This window comes from Crinia signifera, chromosome 12 (assembly GCF_055691185.1).
Source record: "Crinia signifera chromosome 12, ASM5569118v1, whole genome shotgun sequence".
Taxonomy (NCBI): domain Eukaryota; kingdom Metazoa; phylum Chordata; class Amphibia; order Anura; family Myobatrachidae; genus Crinia; species Crinia signifera.
In genome coordinates this window covers 45,165,391-45,184,999 of record NC_139228.1, presented here as the reverse complement: position 1 = coordinate 45,184,999, position 19,609 = coordinate 45,165,391, and the positions used below count along the sequence as shown (strand labels likewise).

Here is a 19,609-nt window from a genome sequence, read left to right as displayed (position 1 = left end):
AGCAAAAATTATAATTCATAATGATGCATATAAAAATTTGCATATGGTGGGGCTATGTTGGGATCTTTATACGTTGGATTGAAAGTGATTGTCTTCCCTATAGCCTTTAGTCCATCTTTGTGACTAAAGGCCCCCTTACACTTGTCCAACTTGTTGTCCAACAAGTTGGACCTGATTGACTTGAGATTTATCCTATGTGCAGGAGGATCAATCTCTTGGTTAGACCCAATGCGCACGGAATTGTGCATTGGGTCCTACACATCAGGCACATCAGATTTTGTCCGATAAATTGGCCCAATCTATCTGAATTAGGTCAAATCTGACAAAATATCACAAATGTAAGGGGCCCTTAATATTTGTGTATAAACAAGTAATTTATTTATTTTCATTTATTTACAGTTGCTTATATAGCACAGCAGATTCCATTGTAATGTCACACGTTACTAACAGACTATTAGAAGGAAGGAAGATTTTAAACGGTTTGAATAGTCCATAGTGTCTTTCAGAATAACTTCCGTATTATGGACAAGAGCCTGGAAGAAAAAGTCAACATAATGTAACAAACACTGACACATTAAGCCCCTTGAGAACTATGATATTTGCAAAAAGGAAATACTGGCAATTTTTGGGGCTATAGACACCATACTGAGAGTTGTGTCCATCCAGTACTAGCTCTTATTGTAATCTATCATATATACGGATCTATACAGATATATACAGGCTTATTCAGCGGGGGTCTGGTGGTCAGATCTTCAACCACCAGCCCCCACCAGCCACCGGAAGGGAACATGCGAGCAGGAGGTGCTCGGGCGTCCCCTTCCAACAGAGCTCCCAGCCGGTCCCCATCGATTTCCGCCTCCCCGTAACCTCCCTTTAACCCTGCCCATCTCCCCGAATCGGAGACGGGCAGGGTTCGCGTCCCCCACTGCCCAGAAACTGGGACGCTCGTGCGTGTGAGACACTCGCACATCCCAGTTAGATGAAGTGCATCTCCACAGGCGATCTTCAGCGGGGGCATTCTAGGGAGCCCTGGCACTGACTGAGAGGTGCTCCATCTGTACACACTACTAAAAATGGTCCCCTAGACCAGTGGTTCCCAACCTTTTTTCTCTCCCGTACCCCTTGATTAGGCTTTTCATTGATGAGTACCCCCTTCTCTCAATTTGAAATATAGACAGTACTTATGAGTGGAGTGGAAGTGAATGGTATTCCTATCCTTATACATATCCTTATATTAAGGAGTAACGGACAGGAATCGTGCCCTTCCATGTCTGGTCGCTGGTTGTGTATTGTCTCCAAGATTCCCATTAACACCTGTAGGCTTAATGCTGCTGCTTCCTCCACCTGTCTCAGCGCAGGGCAGATGATTGCTGATGTCTGAGGGCAGCATGGGAAGCTCCCCGTGGATTGCTGGTCAGGCAAAAGCACCAGGAGACACTGATGATGCTGATGACGCTGAAGACAGAACCATAAGTGACAAAACATGGTTCTTCTCCATGGCAATGGGACTTCTTCTGCCATCAAAATACTTTTTTTCATCTTCCACCATTACCAATATTATTTTCAAGTACCCCCAACTGGTATGCAGAGTACCCCCAGGGGTACTAGTACCCCAGGTTGGGAACCACTGCCCTAGAAAATCTAGATGGACTTTAATATTTTCTGTTTTTTGCTTTACAAATTCATATTAATGTGGATCCATAAATGATAGAACTTATATCCTAGAATTGCTAGAATGTGTTTAGAACCCCATGTGGAAGGAAACGCTACAAATATGTATTTTCTAGAACAAAATGTTTCCTTGGATACTCTATCAATTGATAGATGGGTATGATAGTAACCGTTTTCATAAACATCATCCTGTAAAACTTGATGTGTTTTGTAATGGCTATAATAAGTTATGTCACAGCCCATGACTCAAAACCTACTGTAGTATTTAAATGTAATTACAATCACATTATTTCTAGCAACAAATTGTAAATTAGCTCTTAAAAGATCTTTTTTTCCTCCTGACTTGTGTCTGAAATTAAATACCATGCAACTCACTACTGGGCTTACTCCAAAACGATCCTATTCTATCAAAACTTTGGAGAAAATTTTCACGGATTTCAAACTTATTTTATTCCCTTCTAAACTGCAGACAAGAATACTAGTTGCAGTGGGCTGTTATAAAAAGATGTCTTATTTTAGCTTATCAAACTGATGCCCATTGCTGAGAGTACCTTAGGATTAAGGATTCAGGAAATATTCAGACTTTGGCCCTTATTCTGATCGATGCGTCCCGAATTCTTACGGAGCGGGCCGCACGCAACGCTATGCGGACATCGTCCGTAGAAACGCCCATTAAGCCTCCGCATTCGGACGGACTCACTCTTTAAGAATTGGGCGTGTGTACGGACGATATACAAACCTTGCGTGTGCGGTGGACACGTACAGATTCTGCACAGTCTTGCAGCGTAAGCACGGTCTTACCGCATTAGAACGTACGGGAAGCTGGCCGTACACACCGATGTGGAGTATTTACGCTAAATACAACACTATTTTTCTGAGCACACACAGCGATCACATGACCCACTTATGCAATTAGGCAACCTCATTAAAAAGGGATTGTTTTCTATTTGAATCAATTAAATCCTAATACATTACTACTACATTCATTACACACATTAACCCTTACAGCATGTGAACATAACATACATCTATATACAGTATGTACATTTTGCTTATTTAAAAGATTATAAACAAGTTACACATATACTTTTCCATTTAAAAAAAACACACAGACAACTTCGAACTGTAATAAACTATTTATTAACGGTACAAATGTTTTATTTAAAAAAAATATATATAATTAAATGGCACCATCCAGCAGCTGGTCCAATTCAGCCATGACCTGGCGCATGTGTCCTCGGATTCTTAAGAGGGCCCCACGGAGACCCTCTTGTGCTTGGGCTGGCTCATCTGTGGACATATTAAAAATGGTCAAATTACTAATGATATTCATGCATACATTTAACATAGTCATACCTAAATTTTAAACATGCACCGTGACAGGTGTGTGTGTGTGTATATATGTATATATATATATATATATGTATATGTATATAGACACATATATAACTATATATATGACACATACAGCTATACATACATGCATACATACTACATGGAAAGCCTGTTTTTTCGCCTCTACCCTTTACTCTGTAGAACACCTCACAGTCATAGTGCTCCTTCTGAATCCAAACCCACCCATGACTAAGCTCTGAGAAGCATGTCATGCGCTGAACCAATTCCAACTCATCAAAAAGTGCTCAGTGTCTGTTATATGATGGAGCGTGGCATGGGACTTAGTCAACTCTCAGGAATGCTCAGTACATTTGTGCAATCAAGCATGGCTTGCCTGCTGATGGTCTGCTCCATAAATCATTGTCATAATGCCAGTTAGGTGAAGCTGCAGCACTAACCCACTCCCATGCACAAAATCATTACTAAGCCCAAATCAACACACAATTATGGTGCCAAACATACATGCAGACCGCAGGGGGGGGTTAGCTAGAGAAGGGCCCAGGGGCACTGACCACTTGTTACTCCATTCTAAGCCACGCCTGTCCATACTCCATTTAGAAAGATCAATCACCAGTAAACTCTACTCACCTATATGAGGCTACAGATTGTATGCTTGCAGCAGGGACATGTAACCCTTACATGAGCAAGTCATCCCTTTCTTCCAGGATACAGATTAACTACACAGGTTCAGTGGCTCTTACAATCGACCTGAAAGCCATCCGCACAACCTGTGTCATTAATATGTGTCCAGGATGAAAGGGATGGTTTGGCCACCCTATATAAGTGTGTCTGTTGGTACCCTGTTTGTTATATGAATTTATAGTTTGAAAAAACACAATTGAATCACCAGTGCTACATAGCAAATAGTAGATGAGAAAAGGAATAATTAATCCTTATTTATACATACCAATTTCGGCCGCCTGCACGACCTCACAGGCCTCCACCTCCTCCTCTTCTTCAGGGGCCTCCTCTGGTGGCACCTCATCCTCTGCTGCCAGCACCTCCGTCTCCACAGCCCACACCTCCTCCTCCACTTCCTCTGCCACCTCCTCCGCCATCCCTTTCTCCGAAACCACCTCCTCGGCCCTTGCTTCGGCAACCTCCTCCTGGTCCACCTCTGCCTCCTCCCGGGCCTGTCTTGCTCGATCCGGTGCTGTGTTTGAGAAAAAAATGCCAATTAGGGGTCATTTGGACAGATGTATTAAGCCTTAAAAAAAATAAATCCAAAGGTTATAAGTTGAGATAACTGTACAGCCAATCAGCTCCTTAGTGTCTTTTACACAACACAGCCTGTAACATGGCAGTTATGATGTGACATTTGGCCCATTGTAAACATCACAATCTATAATCCTACACAATCATATATTTTATGACCATTACAGGGTGTCAAACAGGAAGTAGCACACATATAGTGTATGCCATGTTTAACTCATGATCAGGCTGGTTACCTTATTGGCTTAAATAATGTCATGTAAGCAATCATGTAGAAATGGCCATTTAATGTATAAACACTCACATCTCGCAATCCTGGCCCTGATTTGCAGGAGCAAATCCGGCTGCCGACGCCTCAGGTCTGACCACCGCCGCTCCAGCTGAGCGATGGTCCGCCGCACCTGTGTGCGGGCGTATATGCGCCTGCGGGCCACCGCATAGGCATTCCGCTTCTGCCTATTTGTAATAAATGGGCCCGCCCGGCCCAGCCTGGTCTCCATAACGGAGACCAGTGTCCTCAGCTCCGCTGCTGAAAAAGGTGCTGCTCTGCCATAGGCCGCCATCTTAGCAATGGCACAATTCAAGCAATCATGTCCTGTCATTGGTTGATCAGAGTGATATTTGGTATTAACTTTATTGTTCATTTTGACAGTAACAGCGTGTATGCGCCACAACAGACGGCTAACCCATTGCATCGCAAACCCACACTTGCTGTACCTTTGCATAGTTGAGCAGACCATGCCATTACTTACTATCTCCTAAACAGACAGTGTAAAATAAGATGGGAACCCATTATATATAATCTATTACATTCACCAAACATGGGTATAAGCAACAGGTGAAATAGTCTGCATCACTAGCCACTTACACCTAACTCAACAAGGTACTAAACAGCTTTTTTTATAGTGAAAGCTATGCAGCAGAAACATAGCAAATAGTGGCAGACCTTTTTCCAATATTAGGCCATGGTGCCATGTGTACACTTACCTTCTACTGGCCCACACTAGAGATGTGGAATGAAAAGTAGCTAGCATCAAGGCTGAATTTGGAGACCTTTCACATGTGATTTGGATGCTAGCACTTATTACTATTGCCTAAGTGGTGGACTGGATTTACATATGGAATGGGTATTGTCATTTGTACTCCATACCAAACAAGTGCTCAGTACAGATGTACATTCACATATACATTTTCATGTTTTATTTGGTCATTGGAGTACAAATCTGCAATTACCTACTAAATCAGACTTACTAAGTTTGCCAGGTTTTTTTTTTTTTTTCGCAGCTAGGGGCGTGGCCTATGCGCCGCACGGTCGACGCGGCCGTACGGAACGCAGGGTGTCGCTGATGTACGCCAATTACAGAAAAAGGATATAAAGGTGTGTTAGACAAATGCAATGTTGTTGCAAACATGGCTGGCTCAGATACAGAGGAAGACCAGGTGTTGCAGGACCTGTTTGGCAACATGGACTCCAGCACCACCTATGTCCCCATCAACCCAGACCAGCCATTGGGAGAACAGCAGCCAGATGGGCCATCTACATCAGGCCAATCGGCAGCTGGCCCATCTTCAGCCTCAGCAGAATCATTGGGATCACAGCAGGTGGCTTCCCAACAGAGTAGCCTGCCCAGCACTTCGAGTACAGCGACAGGTGGCCGTGGCAGTGGCGGTGCCAGTGGCCGTGCCGGTGCCAGTGGCCGTGGCCGAAATAGGGCAACAGAGGAACCAACCACCAGAAACATGGCATTCGAAGCGCAGGAGCTTGCCATCCTGGTGCCCCGCGCACGGGATTGGATCGAGTGTCCACAGGACAGGTTGACACACACAAGGAGATGGAAGATCTGGGAGGACATAACGGCGGAGATTAATGCGGTGGCTCCACAAGTTCGTGAGACGGAGCACGTTAAGAAGAGGCAAGTTCATGTGTGTTACATTTGAGCAGTACAAGACCAGTAATGTTTACATTAGATGTTAGATGGAGTAGGTCAATGGCCGGTCACGTTGCTTGGAGGCACAGACATGTTTGCCATTTCATTTAATTGATAGTTATTGTAGGGTGAGTGTGAGTGTATATTCTAAGGGTTGGTTTTCAAACTTAATATAATGTAAGTTTGGTGTCATGAGGCAAATGTTGTAATCTGTTGCAGATTGCAATGGGTGCTACAGCAAACATGAGGAGTGACATGTATTAATATGTAAACTTTGATTGCAGGTGGCACGACTTCAAAACGAACCTCAAGAAGAAATTGACCCCGCGGTGGGAACACAGCCACACCTCTGGGGCTGGCCCCATGCCATCAAAGCTGAAGCTCACCCCCCTGGAAGAGATGGCAGAGTGCTGCATTGCAGTCGAGGAGGTCCGGGGGGTGAGCACCATGGACAGCGAGGCCCCAGCGGAAGTCATGGCTTCTTTGCTTGAAGGTAATTATTTGCCATGCCATAAGTAGCTGGTTCTAATTTTGCATGGAATGTGTTGTAATTGTAATGTTCTCTTTCACCAGCATCCCCACCGCTTGGTCAAGAATCTCTTGAGGAGGTTGAGGAGTCTGTGCCACCTGCCACCAGTACCAGGCCCGTGCAGCAGCAGCAGCCACTGACCGCGGCTGAATTGAGCAGCTGGGGGCAGGTGCTTGGCCATATTCAGCAGCAGGGAGAGTCAGCATCAGAGCCGTAGGACCGAGGAGGTCTTGCAGGGTTTGGTCAGCAGCCACCAGAGTATCGCTGGGAGCCTGCAGGCTATGGCTGTCACCCAGCAATCAATTGCTGCTAGCCTGCAGGTGCTGTCTGATCAAGCCCTGCGGCAAAATGACCTCCTCCTCCACCATAATGAGCTTATGGTGGAGCTAGTTGCCAGCAATAGGGTCCTATTGTCATCCGTTTCTGGTGCATTCCCACCATCAGCACTCCCTGCTGCCAGAGGGGGAAGACCATCCCCCCCCTCCCCAGCATCTGCTCCACCTGGCCCACCATCTGACCGTGGCCGTGGCCGAAGAGCTGCTGCACGTGGCAAGGAGCCTGCCAGGGGCAAACGTGCCCGCAGATGAACTTGTGTCCGCATTAATCTCCACCCTTATGTCTTCCCAAATCTTTCATTGAGCTGTGTGTGTCAGCTTCCTGTGTCCAATTCCGTGCAGAGGGTCCCCACATTTGCCCTCGTTTCGAATGTCATGTTTGGTTCCCCTGTTGCCCTGTTTCGGCTACCATTACTGTGTGCTGTACTTGAAGTGTTGGTGCTATACTTTTGTTGTGAAGCCACTTGATGTGTTCCTAATGATTCTGCTGTGGCTATGTATGTCTACAATACATGGATTTATTATATATTATTTACTTTTATTCCTGCAATGGTACCTTTTAATTTGTGACGGTTTCTATTTTATTTTATAAGTTGATGTAATAAATGTTTATTTTTTCCCCCCAAATGTGTGGTTTAATTGATACATGTAGAAGTGACATGTGTATTTGTATTATTAATATTAAGTTGTGTTCATTAGTTGCAGTGTAAAAGTGTGTGAAAAGTGCAGCATATATGTGTGTGCTTAGTAATGTTCCATTGAAGCTGCAATGGTTCCAATTGAAGCAGTGACAAGCGTGTAATTAACAAGTAATGAGTAAAGGAGGTGATTGTATTGTGTTCAGCTGACATTGGTTGAGGTGCGTCCGTCCTGATTAGGCGTTCCGATTGCCTAGCGCATGACCGAGTGGTGTCCGCAAAGCAATACTTGCTTATGGACACCGCATATTTCTTGCCTTTTTGTTCGCGTGCATTCGGCGTGCTATCCGAATGCACGCCTACCAAAATAAGTGCACTCCCCCGTGTCTGCCCATGTTTCCGCCCAGTTTAGCCCACTTTAAAAGTACGCCCCTGTGTATTTCCGAATGACGCCCATAATACACCCATATTTCCCGAGTGATTGCGGTGCACATTTCTGTACGGTATTAGTGAGAACAAGTACGTAGACCATGCGTGGCACATGCGCATAGCGTTCCCCACGCCATCCGAAAGTATACGGAAATCTACGCACCAACCAGAATAAGGCCCTTTATGCCTTTCGTTATTTTGGAACAGTTTCTTTCCAGTCATTGGAGTAAATGCTGATTGTCCATCGACCGGTAAATGGACAAACCAAATTAGGCATTTTCTATTATTTTTAAGATGATTGAATGGAACATTTACCCACGATTCATTAGCTAAAAAAATAAAATAAACAAAACCTAATTTATGAAAGCCCTTTTGTTACCAATTAAGAATTCCTGTGGATTCCATCTTCCAGATAAGTCAGGGGTTGTTTACATTTATTATTCTTCAGGATGTGGGCTGCGGGTAAAAGGTGTGCAGGTGCCAGGGTGGTGTGCTGTAGGTGCAGTCTTACCTGACTTAAATAGTAGATCCCCAAGATGTGAGTGCTGTCAGCTGCTGCTCCGTTTCGCGCCACTGTCCGATCGGCGTGTCTCGCGCTTCCGGGTTGCGTCGCGTCATCACGTCCCCGTCAGATGGTTTACACTGGCTTCCGGGTTCTATGACACGCAACCGCTTCCCTGGTGCGGTTCACGTGACGTCATTCTGTAGGCGGGGCGGCTGTCAGCTTCTGCCGTACGGAAGGAAAAGCAAGGAGATGTAAACAAATCTCTGTAAGTCCTTGCTGTGCGTGCATCAAACAAAAAAGTACAGTGCAAGGTGTGTGAATAAACATGATAGTAGGGATCCTGTGTGACATAAAGATAACGGGTATTTTACAAGTGAGTCCGGTGACAAAAACCTAAAATAGAGTGACACAGATGGCTGATTGAGCCAGAATTTAGGAGATGTCAACAGTAAAGCAAAAAGGAAAATGTGGAAAAGATTGCGTGAATAAGCATATGAGGAGTTTTTGTCTATCTCCTCCTCTGGGCAGGGGTGGTATATGATCGATGATCTTGTATTTAAGACTAGTAAGTGGGTGCCCAGCGTTTTCTCTCCATGTCCTTGTTCACAGCAAATGCTCTGCTGCTGCAGAGCCAGTAGTTGACGCTCATATAGCTTCACTGTCTGAGCGGAAAATAGCTTCACCTGCAGTGTGCAGCCTCAGCAGCCTCCTCCCCTCCATCACACTGAGCTCAGCTGTGGCAAGGCGGCAGAGGCCGCGGGCCCCGCCACTTATATATGCGCGCATGTGCATTTATCACTTACCGTACCGGCAATATATCTTTTACCGGTACGCCGTACCACCCCGTACCACCCCGTACCACCATACTTGCACCCCTGCAGATAATAACCATACAGTGTGAGAGGCCTAAGTACTTAGAAGAGATTGCAATGGGTAGATAGGTTAAAAAAAAAGTAAAATGGGTGAAGAGCAATCTTCACCTGTTTTGGGTACTTTAAGTGGGTACCTGAATTTTTCTCGCCATGCTCTGTATACAATATGTATTTTATTAGGTGCAATTTCCTACCTTTTTTAGCAATGCTTGTTTAGTGTTTTAATGTTAAGAAGACGACTTGTAATAGGTTATTGTGTTTTTTATTCTTACCTATAAAGATACGCATTGTTCTATATATGTGTGTTTGTACAATAAAAATATTAATTAAAAAAAACCTGCAAAAACCCATTCAATACAAACAGAAGGTGATCCATCTATACACATGGGCTCCCTTCTCCCAAATGTTGGGACCCTGCTTGACTGCAGTCACTTGCAGGAGCTAGCAACCATTTAAGGAGCACCAAATCAGCAGCATTCCCCTGATTGGCTGAGCTCCACTGACCTATCTGTTAAACGGAGCTCACTGCGTATTTAAACGGGGAGACATTCCACTTTCTAAATAGGCATTGGAACTTTGCAGTTTGCTTAACCACAAAGGTTAATATTTTTACACAGTAATATGCACAGATCTTACTTATGGGTTTGTCAAAAAAAAAAAAAAAGCAGGTCTATTTTTCTGGTGATTTTTGGTAAAGTTTAGGGTGCGATTTGAAAAATCGCACCCTATTATATTTGTGATTTTGATATTTTTAATGATAATTTTTACAGTTGCAATTTTTTGCATGCGACTTTTACCACAAAATGCACCCTATTACATGTGTGATTTGCAGTAAACGTCTAAAAATCACACCCTATTACATTTCACCCACATTAAGGGATGTAAAGCAACAGAGGGGCTGACAGTTCGAGTGAAGACCAGCAGCTGCCAGAAAATTACCTTCAAGCAGCCGCTGGTGTGTGATTGGTTAAATGCCTAGTGATAGTCACTCTGCTGCTGCACTGTTACAATTAGAAAACACCTAGAGTGCCATCCAGTGGTGCAAGTAAGGTGGTACAGGCCGGTATAAAGAAATTAGTAGCTGTTATGCCATACCAGCTATAACTTTACTGCTGGCACACCTTGGGCTGTCAGTAACCAGAGGCAGCCCAGCAGCTGCATAAGTGATGGACATGCCAGCGACTAGAAACAGGGCAACTTGTTCCTTCACATCCCATTTGAATAGACGTACCATTGTGATGCGTGGCCACACTGTGACCAAATGCCCCATATTGCCTTTGCCAAGTGATCACATATTGGGTTTGGATCTCATGAGATCTGGCTAGAGAAACTGCTTCATTTCTCTGGGTCTTTAAACCAACGGTACTTGTGTATTTTGGCGGCACCCATCGCATCGCATACCATAAGGCATACGATGGTATGCGATGCGACGCGATATCGCGCGATATTGTACAATGCCATCCAATTTGAAAATTGTATGACATTGTATATGGCATACAATGCCATACAATGCGATGCGATGCGATTAAACATTGTATAAGCACCCTAATGGGTGCTTACAATGTTAAATGCACCCCCACGCCACCCCCCCCCCCCCCCACTATAAACGTGAACCTGAAGCGTGGCGAGTGCAGCGAGCCCGTGAGGGGCGGCGGTACGCGTCCTCCGACATTTTCATACCCCCACTATCCACGTCGGCGTGGAGTTGAGAATAGAAAGTGTGGCGAGCGTAGCGAGCCACCGAGCCCGAAGCGTGGCGATCGCACACGGATACCTGTGAAGGCCGCGAGGTGACTCCGATACCTGTGAAGGTATCCGCGTGCGCTCGCCACGCTTCGGGCTCGGTGGCACGCTGCGCTCGCCACACTTTCTATTCTCAACTCAACGTGGATAGTGGGGGTATGAAAAGGTCGGAGGACGCGTACCGCCGCCCCTCGCGGGCTCGCTGCGCTCGCCACGCTTCGGGTTCACGTTTATAGTGGGGGGGGGTGGCGTGGGGGTGCATTTAACATTGTAAGCACCCGTTAGGGTGCTTAAAAGCACCCTTTAGGGTGCTTATACAATCTTTCATCGTATAGGGGGCAAAAATCGCGTCGCATCGCATGCCATCGGGTGCATGGCATGCGATGCGATGCGATTAAAACATTGCGCAATGGAAATCGGGGGCGCCGCTATAAAACACAAGTACCAAACCAACATCTGAATACCACTTACTGCTGTGCATGCATAGTTGTGCTGCTGCCACACCTCTAGGTTGGTGTTGGTGGGTCCCCGCTGGTCACTGACTAATGACCAGGCTCCTGCATCAGTGGCTGACAGAGGTTGGAGCTTAGAGATGCTGGACTCACTCCAGGGCAGACTGAGAATGGAATTCCATTTTGCACAATTCTGTGGTTGCAGGGTGTTTATTGCTCATATAGTGCATGGGGATACAAAATGTGAACAGCAGCTTCTTGATGTTACATGGGGCATGCAGGACTCCTTTAATTCACCATCGGTACTCTCATGCTTAAAACCCTTAACACTTAACTTACTAAACTTATCTAAAAATAACGACACGGACACAAGTGCTGGCGTTTCAAATAATGAATGTCAAACAGACTATGACTATAATATTGGTGGCGGCACTAAAGAACGGTCACTGTAAAGAAAAAGGGGGTGGGTAGGATCACCATAGCATTCACACACCGCTGGTGATCAACTCTCCCAGCCAGCAGCCATCTTCCGTGCAAAGAAGTATGGCTCGTGACAATTGATGCCTGGAGAGCGCACCCACTAATCTACACACAACAAAATGTACATAAAAATGGCAATAACTCACTTGACATCCAACATGTTTCGGCGGTCTCTGCCGCCTTTTTCAAGGATCAAGGATCCTTGAAAAAGGCGGCAGAGACCGCCGAAACATGTTGGATGTCAAGTGAGTTATTGCCATTTTTATGTCCATTTTGTTGTCCTTTATTCTGTACCGTGCCCTTTGGCCAATGGGCCACGCTACAGTTTTATAAATAAATCTTGTTACTGAGACTGGTCATCCCTTTATTTTTGGGTCCATCTGCTGCCACGTGGGGACCCTACCAGTGGAGCCTTGCCACTCACCAGTCCACCAACAAGATACCTTTATACGTTTATGGTACCAGTACTTCTTGTGAGTATGGTACGAAGTGACTTCACTGTTATTTACTGATATGATTGGGATCCTTGGTTGAAAGATACCTTTATATGTTTTCAAACTCCTGTACAATCAGTGAGTACGGTATGCACCTGTGATTGATTTCGTCTATCCCTTGGTATTGTCTATTTGCTCATCACATTGGTGGACCTTAAAGAAACCGTTACACACTTGTAACCACACACAAAGTGTGAGTCGTGGTACGACTTCCTTTTTTGGGTTAACCCTACCCCACTTATTTTTATTTATATTTGTGTTATTTATACACATCTTTCTCTTGTTTTCACATTTGCACGAGAAATATATCCACATTGGAACATACAAGTCCAGCGCCTGAAATTCCTATTTGTTTTGGAAGACAAAACACACAAACCCCCGGAGTAATCTATCAGGTACGCCATGACAAATTAGAGATTAGCCGAATTGTGCCCCCAGGGAAATGTGAACACACCTCAAGACCCCCACAGTAGGTTGGCGAGTGCTTATGCTTCCAGTGAACCATGATCCGGCAAAGTGACAGAGAGAGTTGGCCGAATGTACCTGCGAAAGACTGCGGAGCGCCATCGACCCAGAGACTGAATCTCTGCGTCGGAGCGCCCCCCGCAGCTGCAGACGTAGCAGCCCCGATCCTAAAGGAATGTGACCCAAACTCTTTGCATCGAGGCCCTAGGCCCCCAGCGCCCGGCCCAGGACATGACAGAACTGGTATCTAGTAAGCGGGGACCCGTCCTCATGCATCAACCATGCGTACCGGTTTGAAGGCCAAAGCCATCTCTACCGGGCATACCCCTTCAACTGCACATGGAAGCAAAGACAGCCACCGCCCCCTCCCAGCCTGATCAGTCTTGGATCGTCGCATGTGACACAGCACAGAATCCCCTTGGACCACCACATCGGTCACATCCAAAGGTGACGGGGCATTCCTGGACGGTGCCACCAGCTCCCCGATCCTAAAGGCCCTTGATATGCCATTGCGTAAGCCAACCAGAACAGCAGCACCTCGTAATGAGGGTAGCATACGTCCCGGTGGGCACCCAACAGCGGAGGAAGCAGTGCAACATCAATAGGATGCCTCCGGTCGGAAACTGCCGGTACGGCCCGCTGCCAGCCCCTCAATGCCCTAAAAACCAGAAACGACCGAGACGGGTCAGCACAACCATACAAAGAGGAGAAAAAGGAGACACCAGAAAGCACCCGCCTAACAGTGGCAACAGAAAAATTCAACGAATACAGGTGCCAAACAAAGGCCACCATAGCTGCTCTAGGCGTCATACCTGCCTGCTCGGAGGATAGCCTGAATTGCTCCCACTCATGCCACCCATCTTGGTAGCATCGCAAAGTCCTGGGCACGATGGCCCGCATGGCTAAGCCCTCCAGGCCGGCCTGATCATCTGCCAAACATAAGGAGGACATGACTCACCAACCAGACAAGCAGCGGGGGCCAAGGTACGAAACCGGGCCCAATCCCCCCTAGATAACGCATCAGCAATAGAATTCTCTACCCCCGGCACATGTCTGGCAACGAACTGGATGTTTAACAGCAAGCACCACAAAACTAAACGCGACAACAGTCGCAGTATTGGGAGAGAGGATGAGCCCTGACGATTTATCGCCTGAACCACGCCCAGATTATCACACCAAAAAACTATGCAGGAATTTTTCAGGCTATCCCCCCCACAGTTCGAGCGCCACAACAATGGAAAACAATTCCAGCAGCAGCAAATTCTTCATAAGGCCTTCAGCAACCCACTCCACCGGCCGAGGCACGGCGCACCATGACCCGAGCAGGTAGGCCCCAAACCCAATCCCGCCAGCAGCATCCGTGAACAATTCCAATTGAGCATTGCTACGCCGAGGAGCCGGCCATATCAATACCCCATTGAATTCAGCAGATAAACGCACAAAATGCAACGGATGTCGGATCCGGCCATGGCGCGCTCGAGCTTTCTGCAGAAAACCCGACCCATGGGGATCACCCTGCAAGCAAAATGTAGTAAACCGAGTAACGACTGAAGCTGGCGCAACCGAAGCTTGCCCGCGCATAAAGCTACCAAGACCACCCCTTGTAGCCGTTCAAGCTTATCAAGGGGAAGCCTGCAGCAACCGCATAGCGTATCGATTTCTATCCCCAAAAATGAGAGGCAGGTGACCGGCCCCTCTGTTTTTTCTACAGCTATGGGCACCCCGAAAAACCCAAACAGCCTCTGCACCACCCCCAGCAGTGCCACACAATGCGGGGACCCAGCCGGCCTCACGCATAGGAAGTGTCTAGATAATGCGCTAAACCCCACTCACCCGACTCCCTCTGCGTGCACCAGTGCGCGAAAGTGCTAAATCGCTCAAAATAAGCGCAGGAGATCGAAAAGCCCATGGGCAGGCACCTATCCACGTAAAAACCCGTGGGTAGCCGAAAGCCCATGAACCGGAACGAGTCCGGGTACAGTGGCAGTAAGCAAAAGGCCGACTCCACATCAATCTTCGCCAGCAACGCCCCTGCGCCAAAACTCAGCACAATGGCCAAAGCCTGCTTAAATGACTGATAAGTGACCCGGCACAACTCCTCAGGAATTGCGTAGTTCACTGATGAGCCCAGCGGGTGGGATAAATGCTGGATAAGCCAAAACTTACCTGCCTCCTTTTTCGGGACCACCCCAACCGGGGACAGCACAAGCTCCCCGACTGGAGGAGCCGCGAAAGGTCCCACCATCCGCCCCAAATCCACTTCTTTAGCAACTTTTTCCAGCACTACGTGGGGCATGTCTATAGCCGACTTAAGGTTCCTGGGGGACACCGTGTTAATCACGCTTCTAAAGGGGAGGCAAAAGCAAAACCGGAACCCATCCTCCAGGAAGGCCGCACTGGGTCTATCCGGGTGCTCGCTAAGCCAGTCGACCATGCGATCCACCCGAACCGGGGAGGGGGCCCTACTGAGGAGCAACCCCGGCGCCTGGCCTGGGAGGAACACCCCCTTGCCTGCTGCGGTTGCAATCCTTGACGGGGTGTGGGCCCCAACAGCGGGCCCAGGCATGTTTAAATCTACAGCGTGCTCCCAAGTTGCAACCGACCCCGTTAAATCCAAAACATCTACCCGCGGGTGCTCTACCCGCGCTACCCCGAAAGGGAGGAGGCGTCCGTCGAGCTACCACGCCAGGAGCCGGAGGAGTAGGTGTAGAGGGGGGTGGGGGTGTAACGGAGGATAAGGGCCTCTTCCCCACCCAAAGCTTCACATCTTTACACCCAAAATCCATGATGGCGGACCCCGACTGCTTGTGTCGGAAATCTTCATCATAGGACTTGCATGCCGTGCCGCCATCTTACATAAACATTTCATGAATCATGTGCATATAACGCACCATATTCATGTGCTCTTGCGGCCTGGTTACCAGATAGCAGGCTGCAAACATGAACAGCCCCGACTGCCATCTATGATTAGTACAATAGGCCGCCTCCTCTATACCCCCTTTACGTTTTGCAGTGCGATATTCCTTCTCTGACTGTGCTGTCATAGTGAAGAAACTCACGTATTTACCCTCATTGATTCGCTCCTGCATGCTCCGACGCAAACCCCTGCACACGGCCGTATACTTGCAGCGCACCACATTTCCTAGGGAAAAGCGGCGAACCAGAGCTCCCGCTGGTCGTTCGCGAGTATCGACGCCTAGAATGCCGATGCCTACGCCGCGACCTATGACCCCCTTCCTCCTCCGACGTCACGGAATTGGACCCGGAGGATGAAGAGGAGGACTTGCCCCTGTGATGCTTAGCCTTACGCACAGACCCACCTGATGTTCCTGCCACAGCGACTGCCATCGTCTGAGTCATCGGGCTGGACGTGCCCCCGGAACCGACCTGCAGACCGAATGTCGCTGCCTCTTCGATCGGCGGAGCCACCGAAACAGCCGTCAATGGAGCAGGAACCACACCTTGTGGAAGTGACACACGAGGGAGCAGCGCTGGGGAACTAATCGCTTGCGGCACCCTTGTGGGAGAGCGCGGTGTGGTCTGACTTAGCAGAGGGGCCAATACCGACACCAACTGCCACCACCTATCCTCCGCCTGCACTGTCTCCCCGGATTGCTGCGCCGGCGGAGCCGAACCCCCTGACACCGGACCACCTGGGGCACCTCCCCCAATCCTGCGCAGAGGCAATAGCCTGGCTCTCCGCAGCCACTGCCTCCTAGCTGCCCGCAAGGGGGACATACCCAATATAGCCGGGGGTGGGGGGGTTCACCACCTCCCCAATAGCCCCAGGAACTCCTGCGGGCTGACTAAGCCGAAGCCCGCCCCTAGCCAACCGACTGGCCAGCCTAGGTATATTTGAAGGGCGGCCAGCAGGTGGAGCAGTGACCCCTGCCCCAGATCTATCCCTAGCTAGACGGCTAGCAAGCAGGGGGATGCCAGAGGGGAGCCCTGCAGACTGCCCAGGGCCCCCACCAGATGTGCTGCCCCCCAGAGCCCGCCCCCTACTGGAAACCGGTGCCCGGCCTGCAGCAGCACCAGCTAAAGGCTGTGCATCCAACTGTGCATGCGCCGCCACGGGCCTAGAACCCACAGCAACGCCTCTCCCAGCTCTAGGAGCTGATGATATGCTCCGCGCAGCACCGCTGTGAGCCCCCCTGCTGCCTCTCTCGCGCCGCCTAGACGCCGCAACCGGGTGTCCGACAGCGCGTTTCACGCCAGGACCCCTCGGCCGCGTCATCAGCGGGGGACGCGCGCCCTTGTGCTGCACCCGTGCCCGCCCGCTGTACACCCGCCGGACCCTTCCGACCACCCCGCCGAGAGCCCGGAGAGGCCCCGGCGCCAGGCAAGCTCAAAGAAGAGTCCAGAGAATCAGCCGGGCGGGCGGGGGGGGGCGGTGCGGGAGGGACAGGACATAGGGCCTTATTCTGGTTGGTGCGGGCGGGCCGTACGCGTACGTTACGGGGTTTTTAATGATCTGCGCATGCGTACCATCTCCAATGCGCAGGCGCGAACACTCCACAACTCTTACGGACGGGTCTCTCCGTGCGAAAAAACCTGTACGCGAGAGTACGGGCATTGGGGGTGGCATAGGGGCGTGTTGAGGGGAGCGGCCGAAATAATGAGGGAAAATGGGTGTAAACATGGGCGTACACGGGGGTGTGCACCAAAAATGAACGGTGCTACTACCGCTCGATCGGCTAAAGCACCGTTCATTTCGGACACAAAACAGGCGGCCGCCAACCGCCACCTCAGACCACCCCTACAGATACCGCATGACAGCGTGCGCCTGGGTTTGCTAATTTACGCTGATTACTACTCAAACACATACACCTGAATGTAATAAGCAATGCTGCAGTCTATTAAGTCCAATCCATGATTTCACTACCTGTAAGCCACACACAGCACTCAAACACCTTGGAAGCTTATCTTTCTATACTTCTCGACATTTAAAGGTTTGTTTAATTTAAGGTAAGAATCTTTGTAAGACCTGCTTATATATGCTAAGGTACGTATTTGTTAAACAGTTATACACATTCACTACGTGCTTTCATAGACTCTACACAGTAGCACACTCAATCTACACAAGTCGACATGTGTCAACGTTTTCACTGTAACATCAACATAAGTTGATCTAAAAATAACAGCAATGTGGGGACACATAGATAGTGATTAAAATGCAACATTAGAACATAATAAATATACATGTAAGGAGGGTTTAAATGTATTTTTATTAGGGTATTCATTAAGGTAGACAATTGAGGTAATATAAAACAATAATTGAATAACAATTAGACTAATTCATTTAATTGCCTTAATCATAGTTGAAAGGCTAGATTTTCAGGTCCATATATGTGAAGGGTATGCCAGCGTGCACGGACGTACGCTCACTCTCATGAGCGGTGACATACGCTGAGTTTTCCATTGAAAACAATAGAGACCCATCCGTGCACGGTGGCGTACGCTCAGATAGCCGCAAGAAGTCGGTGGGAAGACGGACGAGAGACGTCCGTAAACGGGGGCGTACGCTCTGTTGTACGCCAGTTGTCGGAGTCTAAGGGCTGATCCGTCCGTGTACGTTGGCGAACGCTCAATTGTACGCCACTCCCCTTCGACGTTGTTTCTGGCCGTACGTATGCGGCAGATTTGTGGGTGGACTTAACCTCAACGGCCGCGTACGGAGAGCGTACGTTAATATGGAACGTATGCACGTTTGGCCGCACCAACCAGAATAACCCCCATAGTCAGCTAGCCACACGCAGCGCAGGAATAAGAGACAGGGACAGACTAAAGAGAGAGAGGGATAGAGTAGGGAAAGAAAGAGCAATAGAAGAAATGGTAATAGCTAATCTAGGCAATAATCGCAGGAGCCAGCAAGCAAACACGTCTTACCAGGTCCTGAAAAACTTCCAGAGAGGCAGTAACTTCCTGATCACAAGACCCTTCTCTCCTCCCAACTCCTCCCCTTGCACCCATTGGCTGCCAGACGCAGCACACTATCTATACCTAACAATCTGTTAACTCATTGCAGCATGATCCCCCTTCTGTGATTTATGTCACCTCCAGCTTAATCAGCCATTGGTGTTACTTAAATTCACCATCGGTACTCTCATGCTTAAAACCCTTAACACTTAACTTACTAAACTTATCTAAAAATAACGACACGGACACAAGTGCTGGCATTTCAAATAATGAATATCAAATTTATTTTGACAACAGACTATGACTATAATATTGGTGGCGGCACTAAAGAACGGTCAGAGTAAAGAAAAAGGGGGTGGGTAGGATCACCATAGCATTCACACACCGCTGGTGATCAACTCTCCCAGCCAACCACACGGGTCGGTGGTGGCAGCCATCTTCCGTGCAAAGAAGTATTGCTCGTGACAATCGATGCCTGGAGAGCGCACCCACTAATCTACACACATTCCATCTACACAATTGACCGTTCTTTACCAACAAGC

General features: G+C 48.2%; 1 long non-coding RNA gene across 1 annotated transcript; it reads right to left on the bottom strand.

Annotated features, from left to right (window-relative positions):
• Nucleotides 1–2,823: 2,823 nt before the first annotated feature.
• On the bottom strand, nt 2,824–8,721 carry LOC146050132 (uncharacterized). Its single transcript, XR_014466269.1, has 3 exons — nt 8,649–8,721; nt 3,974–4,219; nt 2,824–2,961 (listed from the first exon to the last, which is right to left on the bottom strand). It is a non-coding gene; the product is annotated as an uncharacterized LOC146050132 (long non-coding RNA).
• Between the last annotated feature and the right edge of the window lie 10,888 nt (nt 8,722–19,609).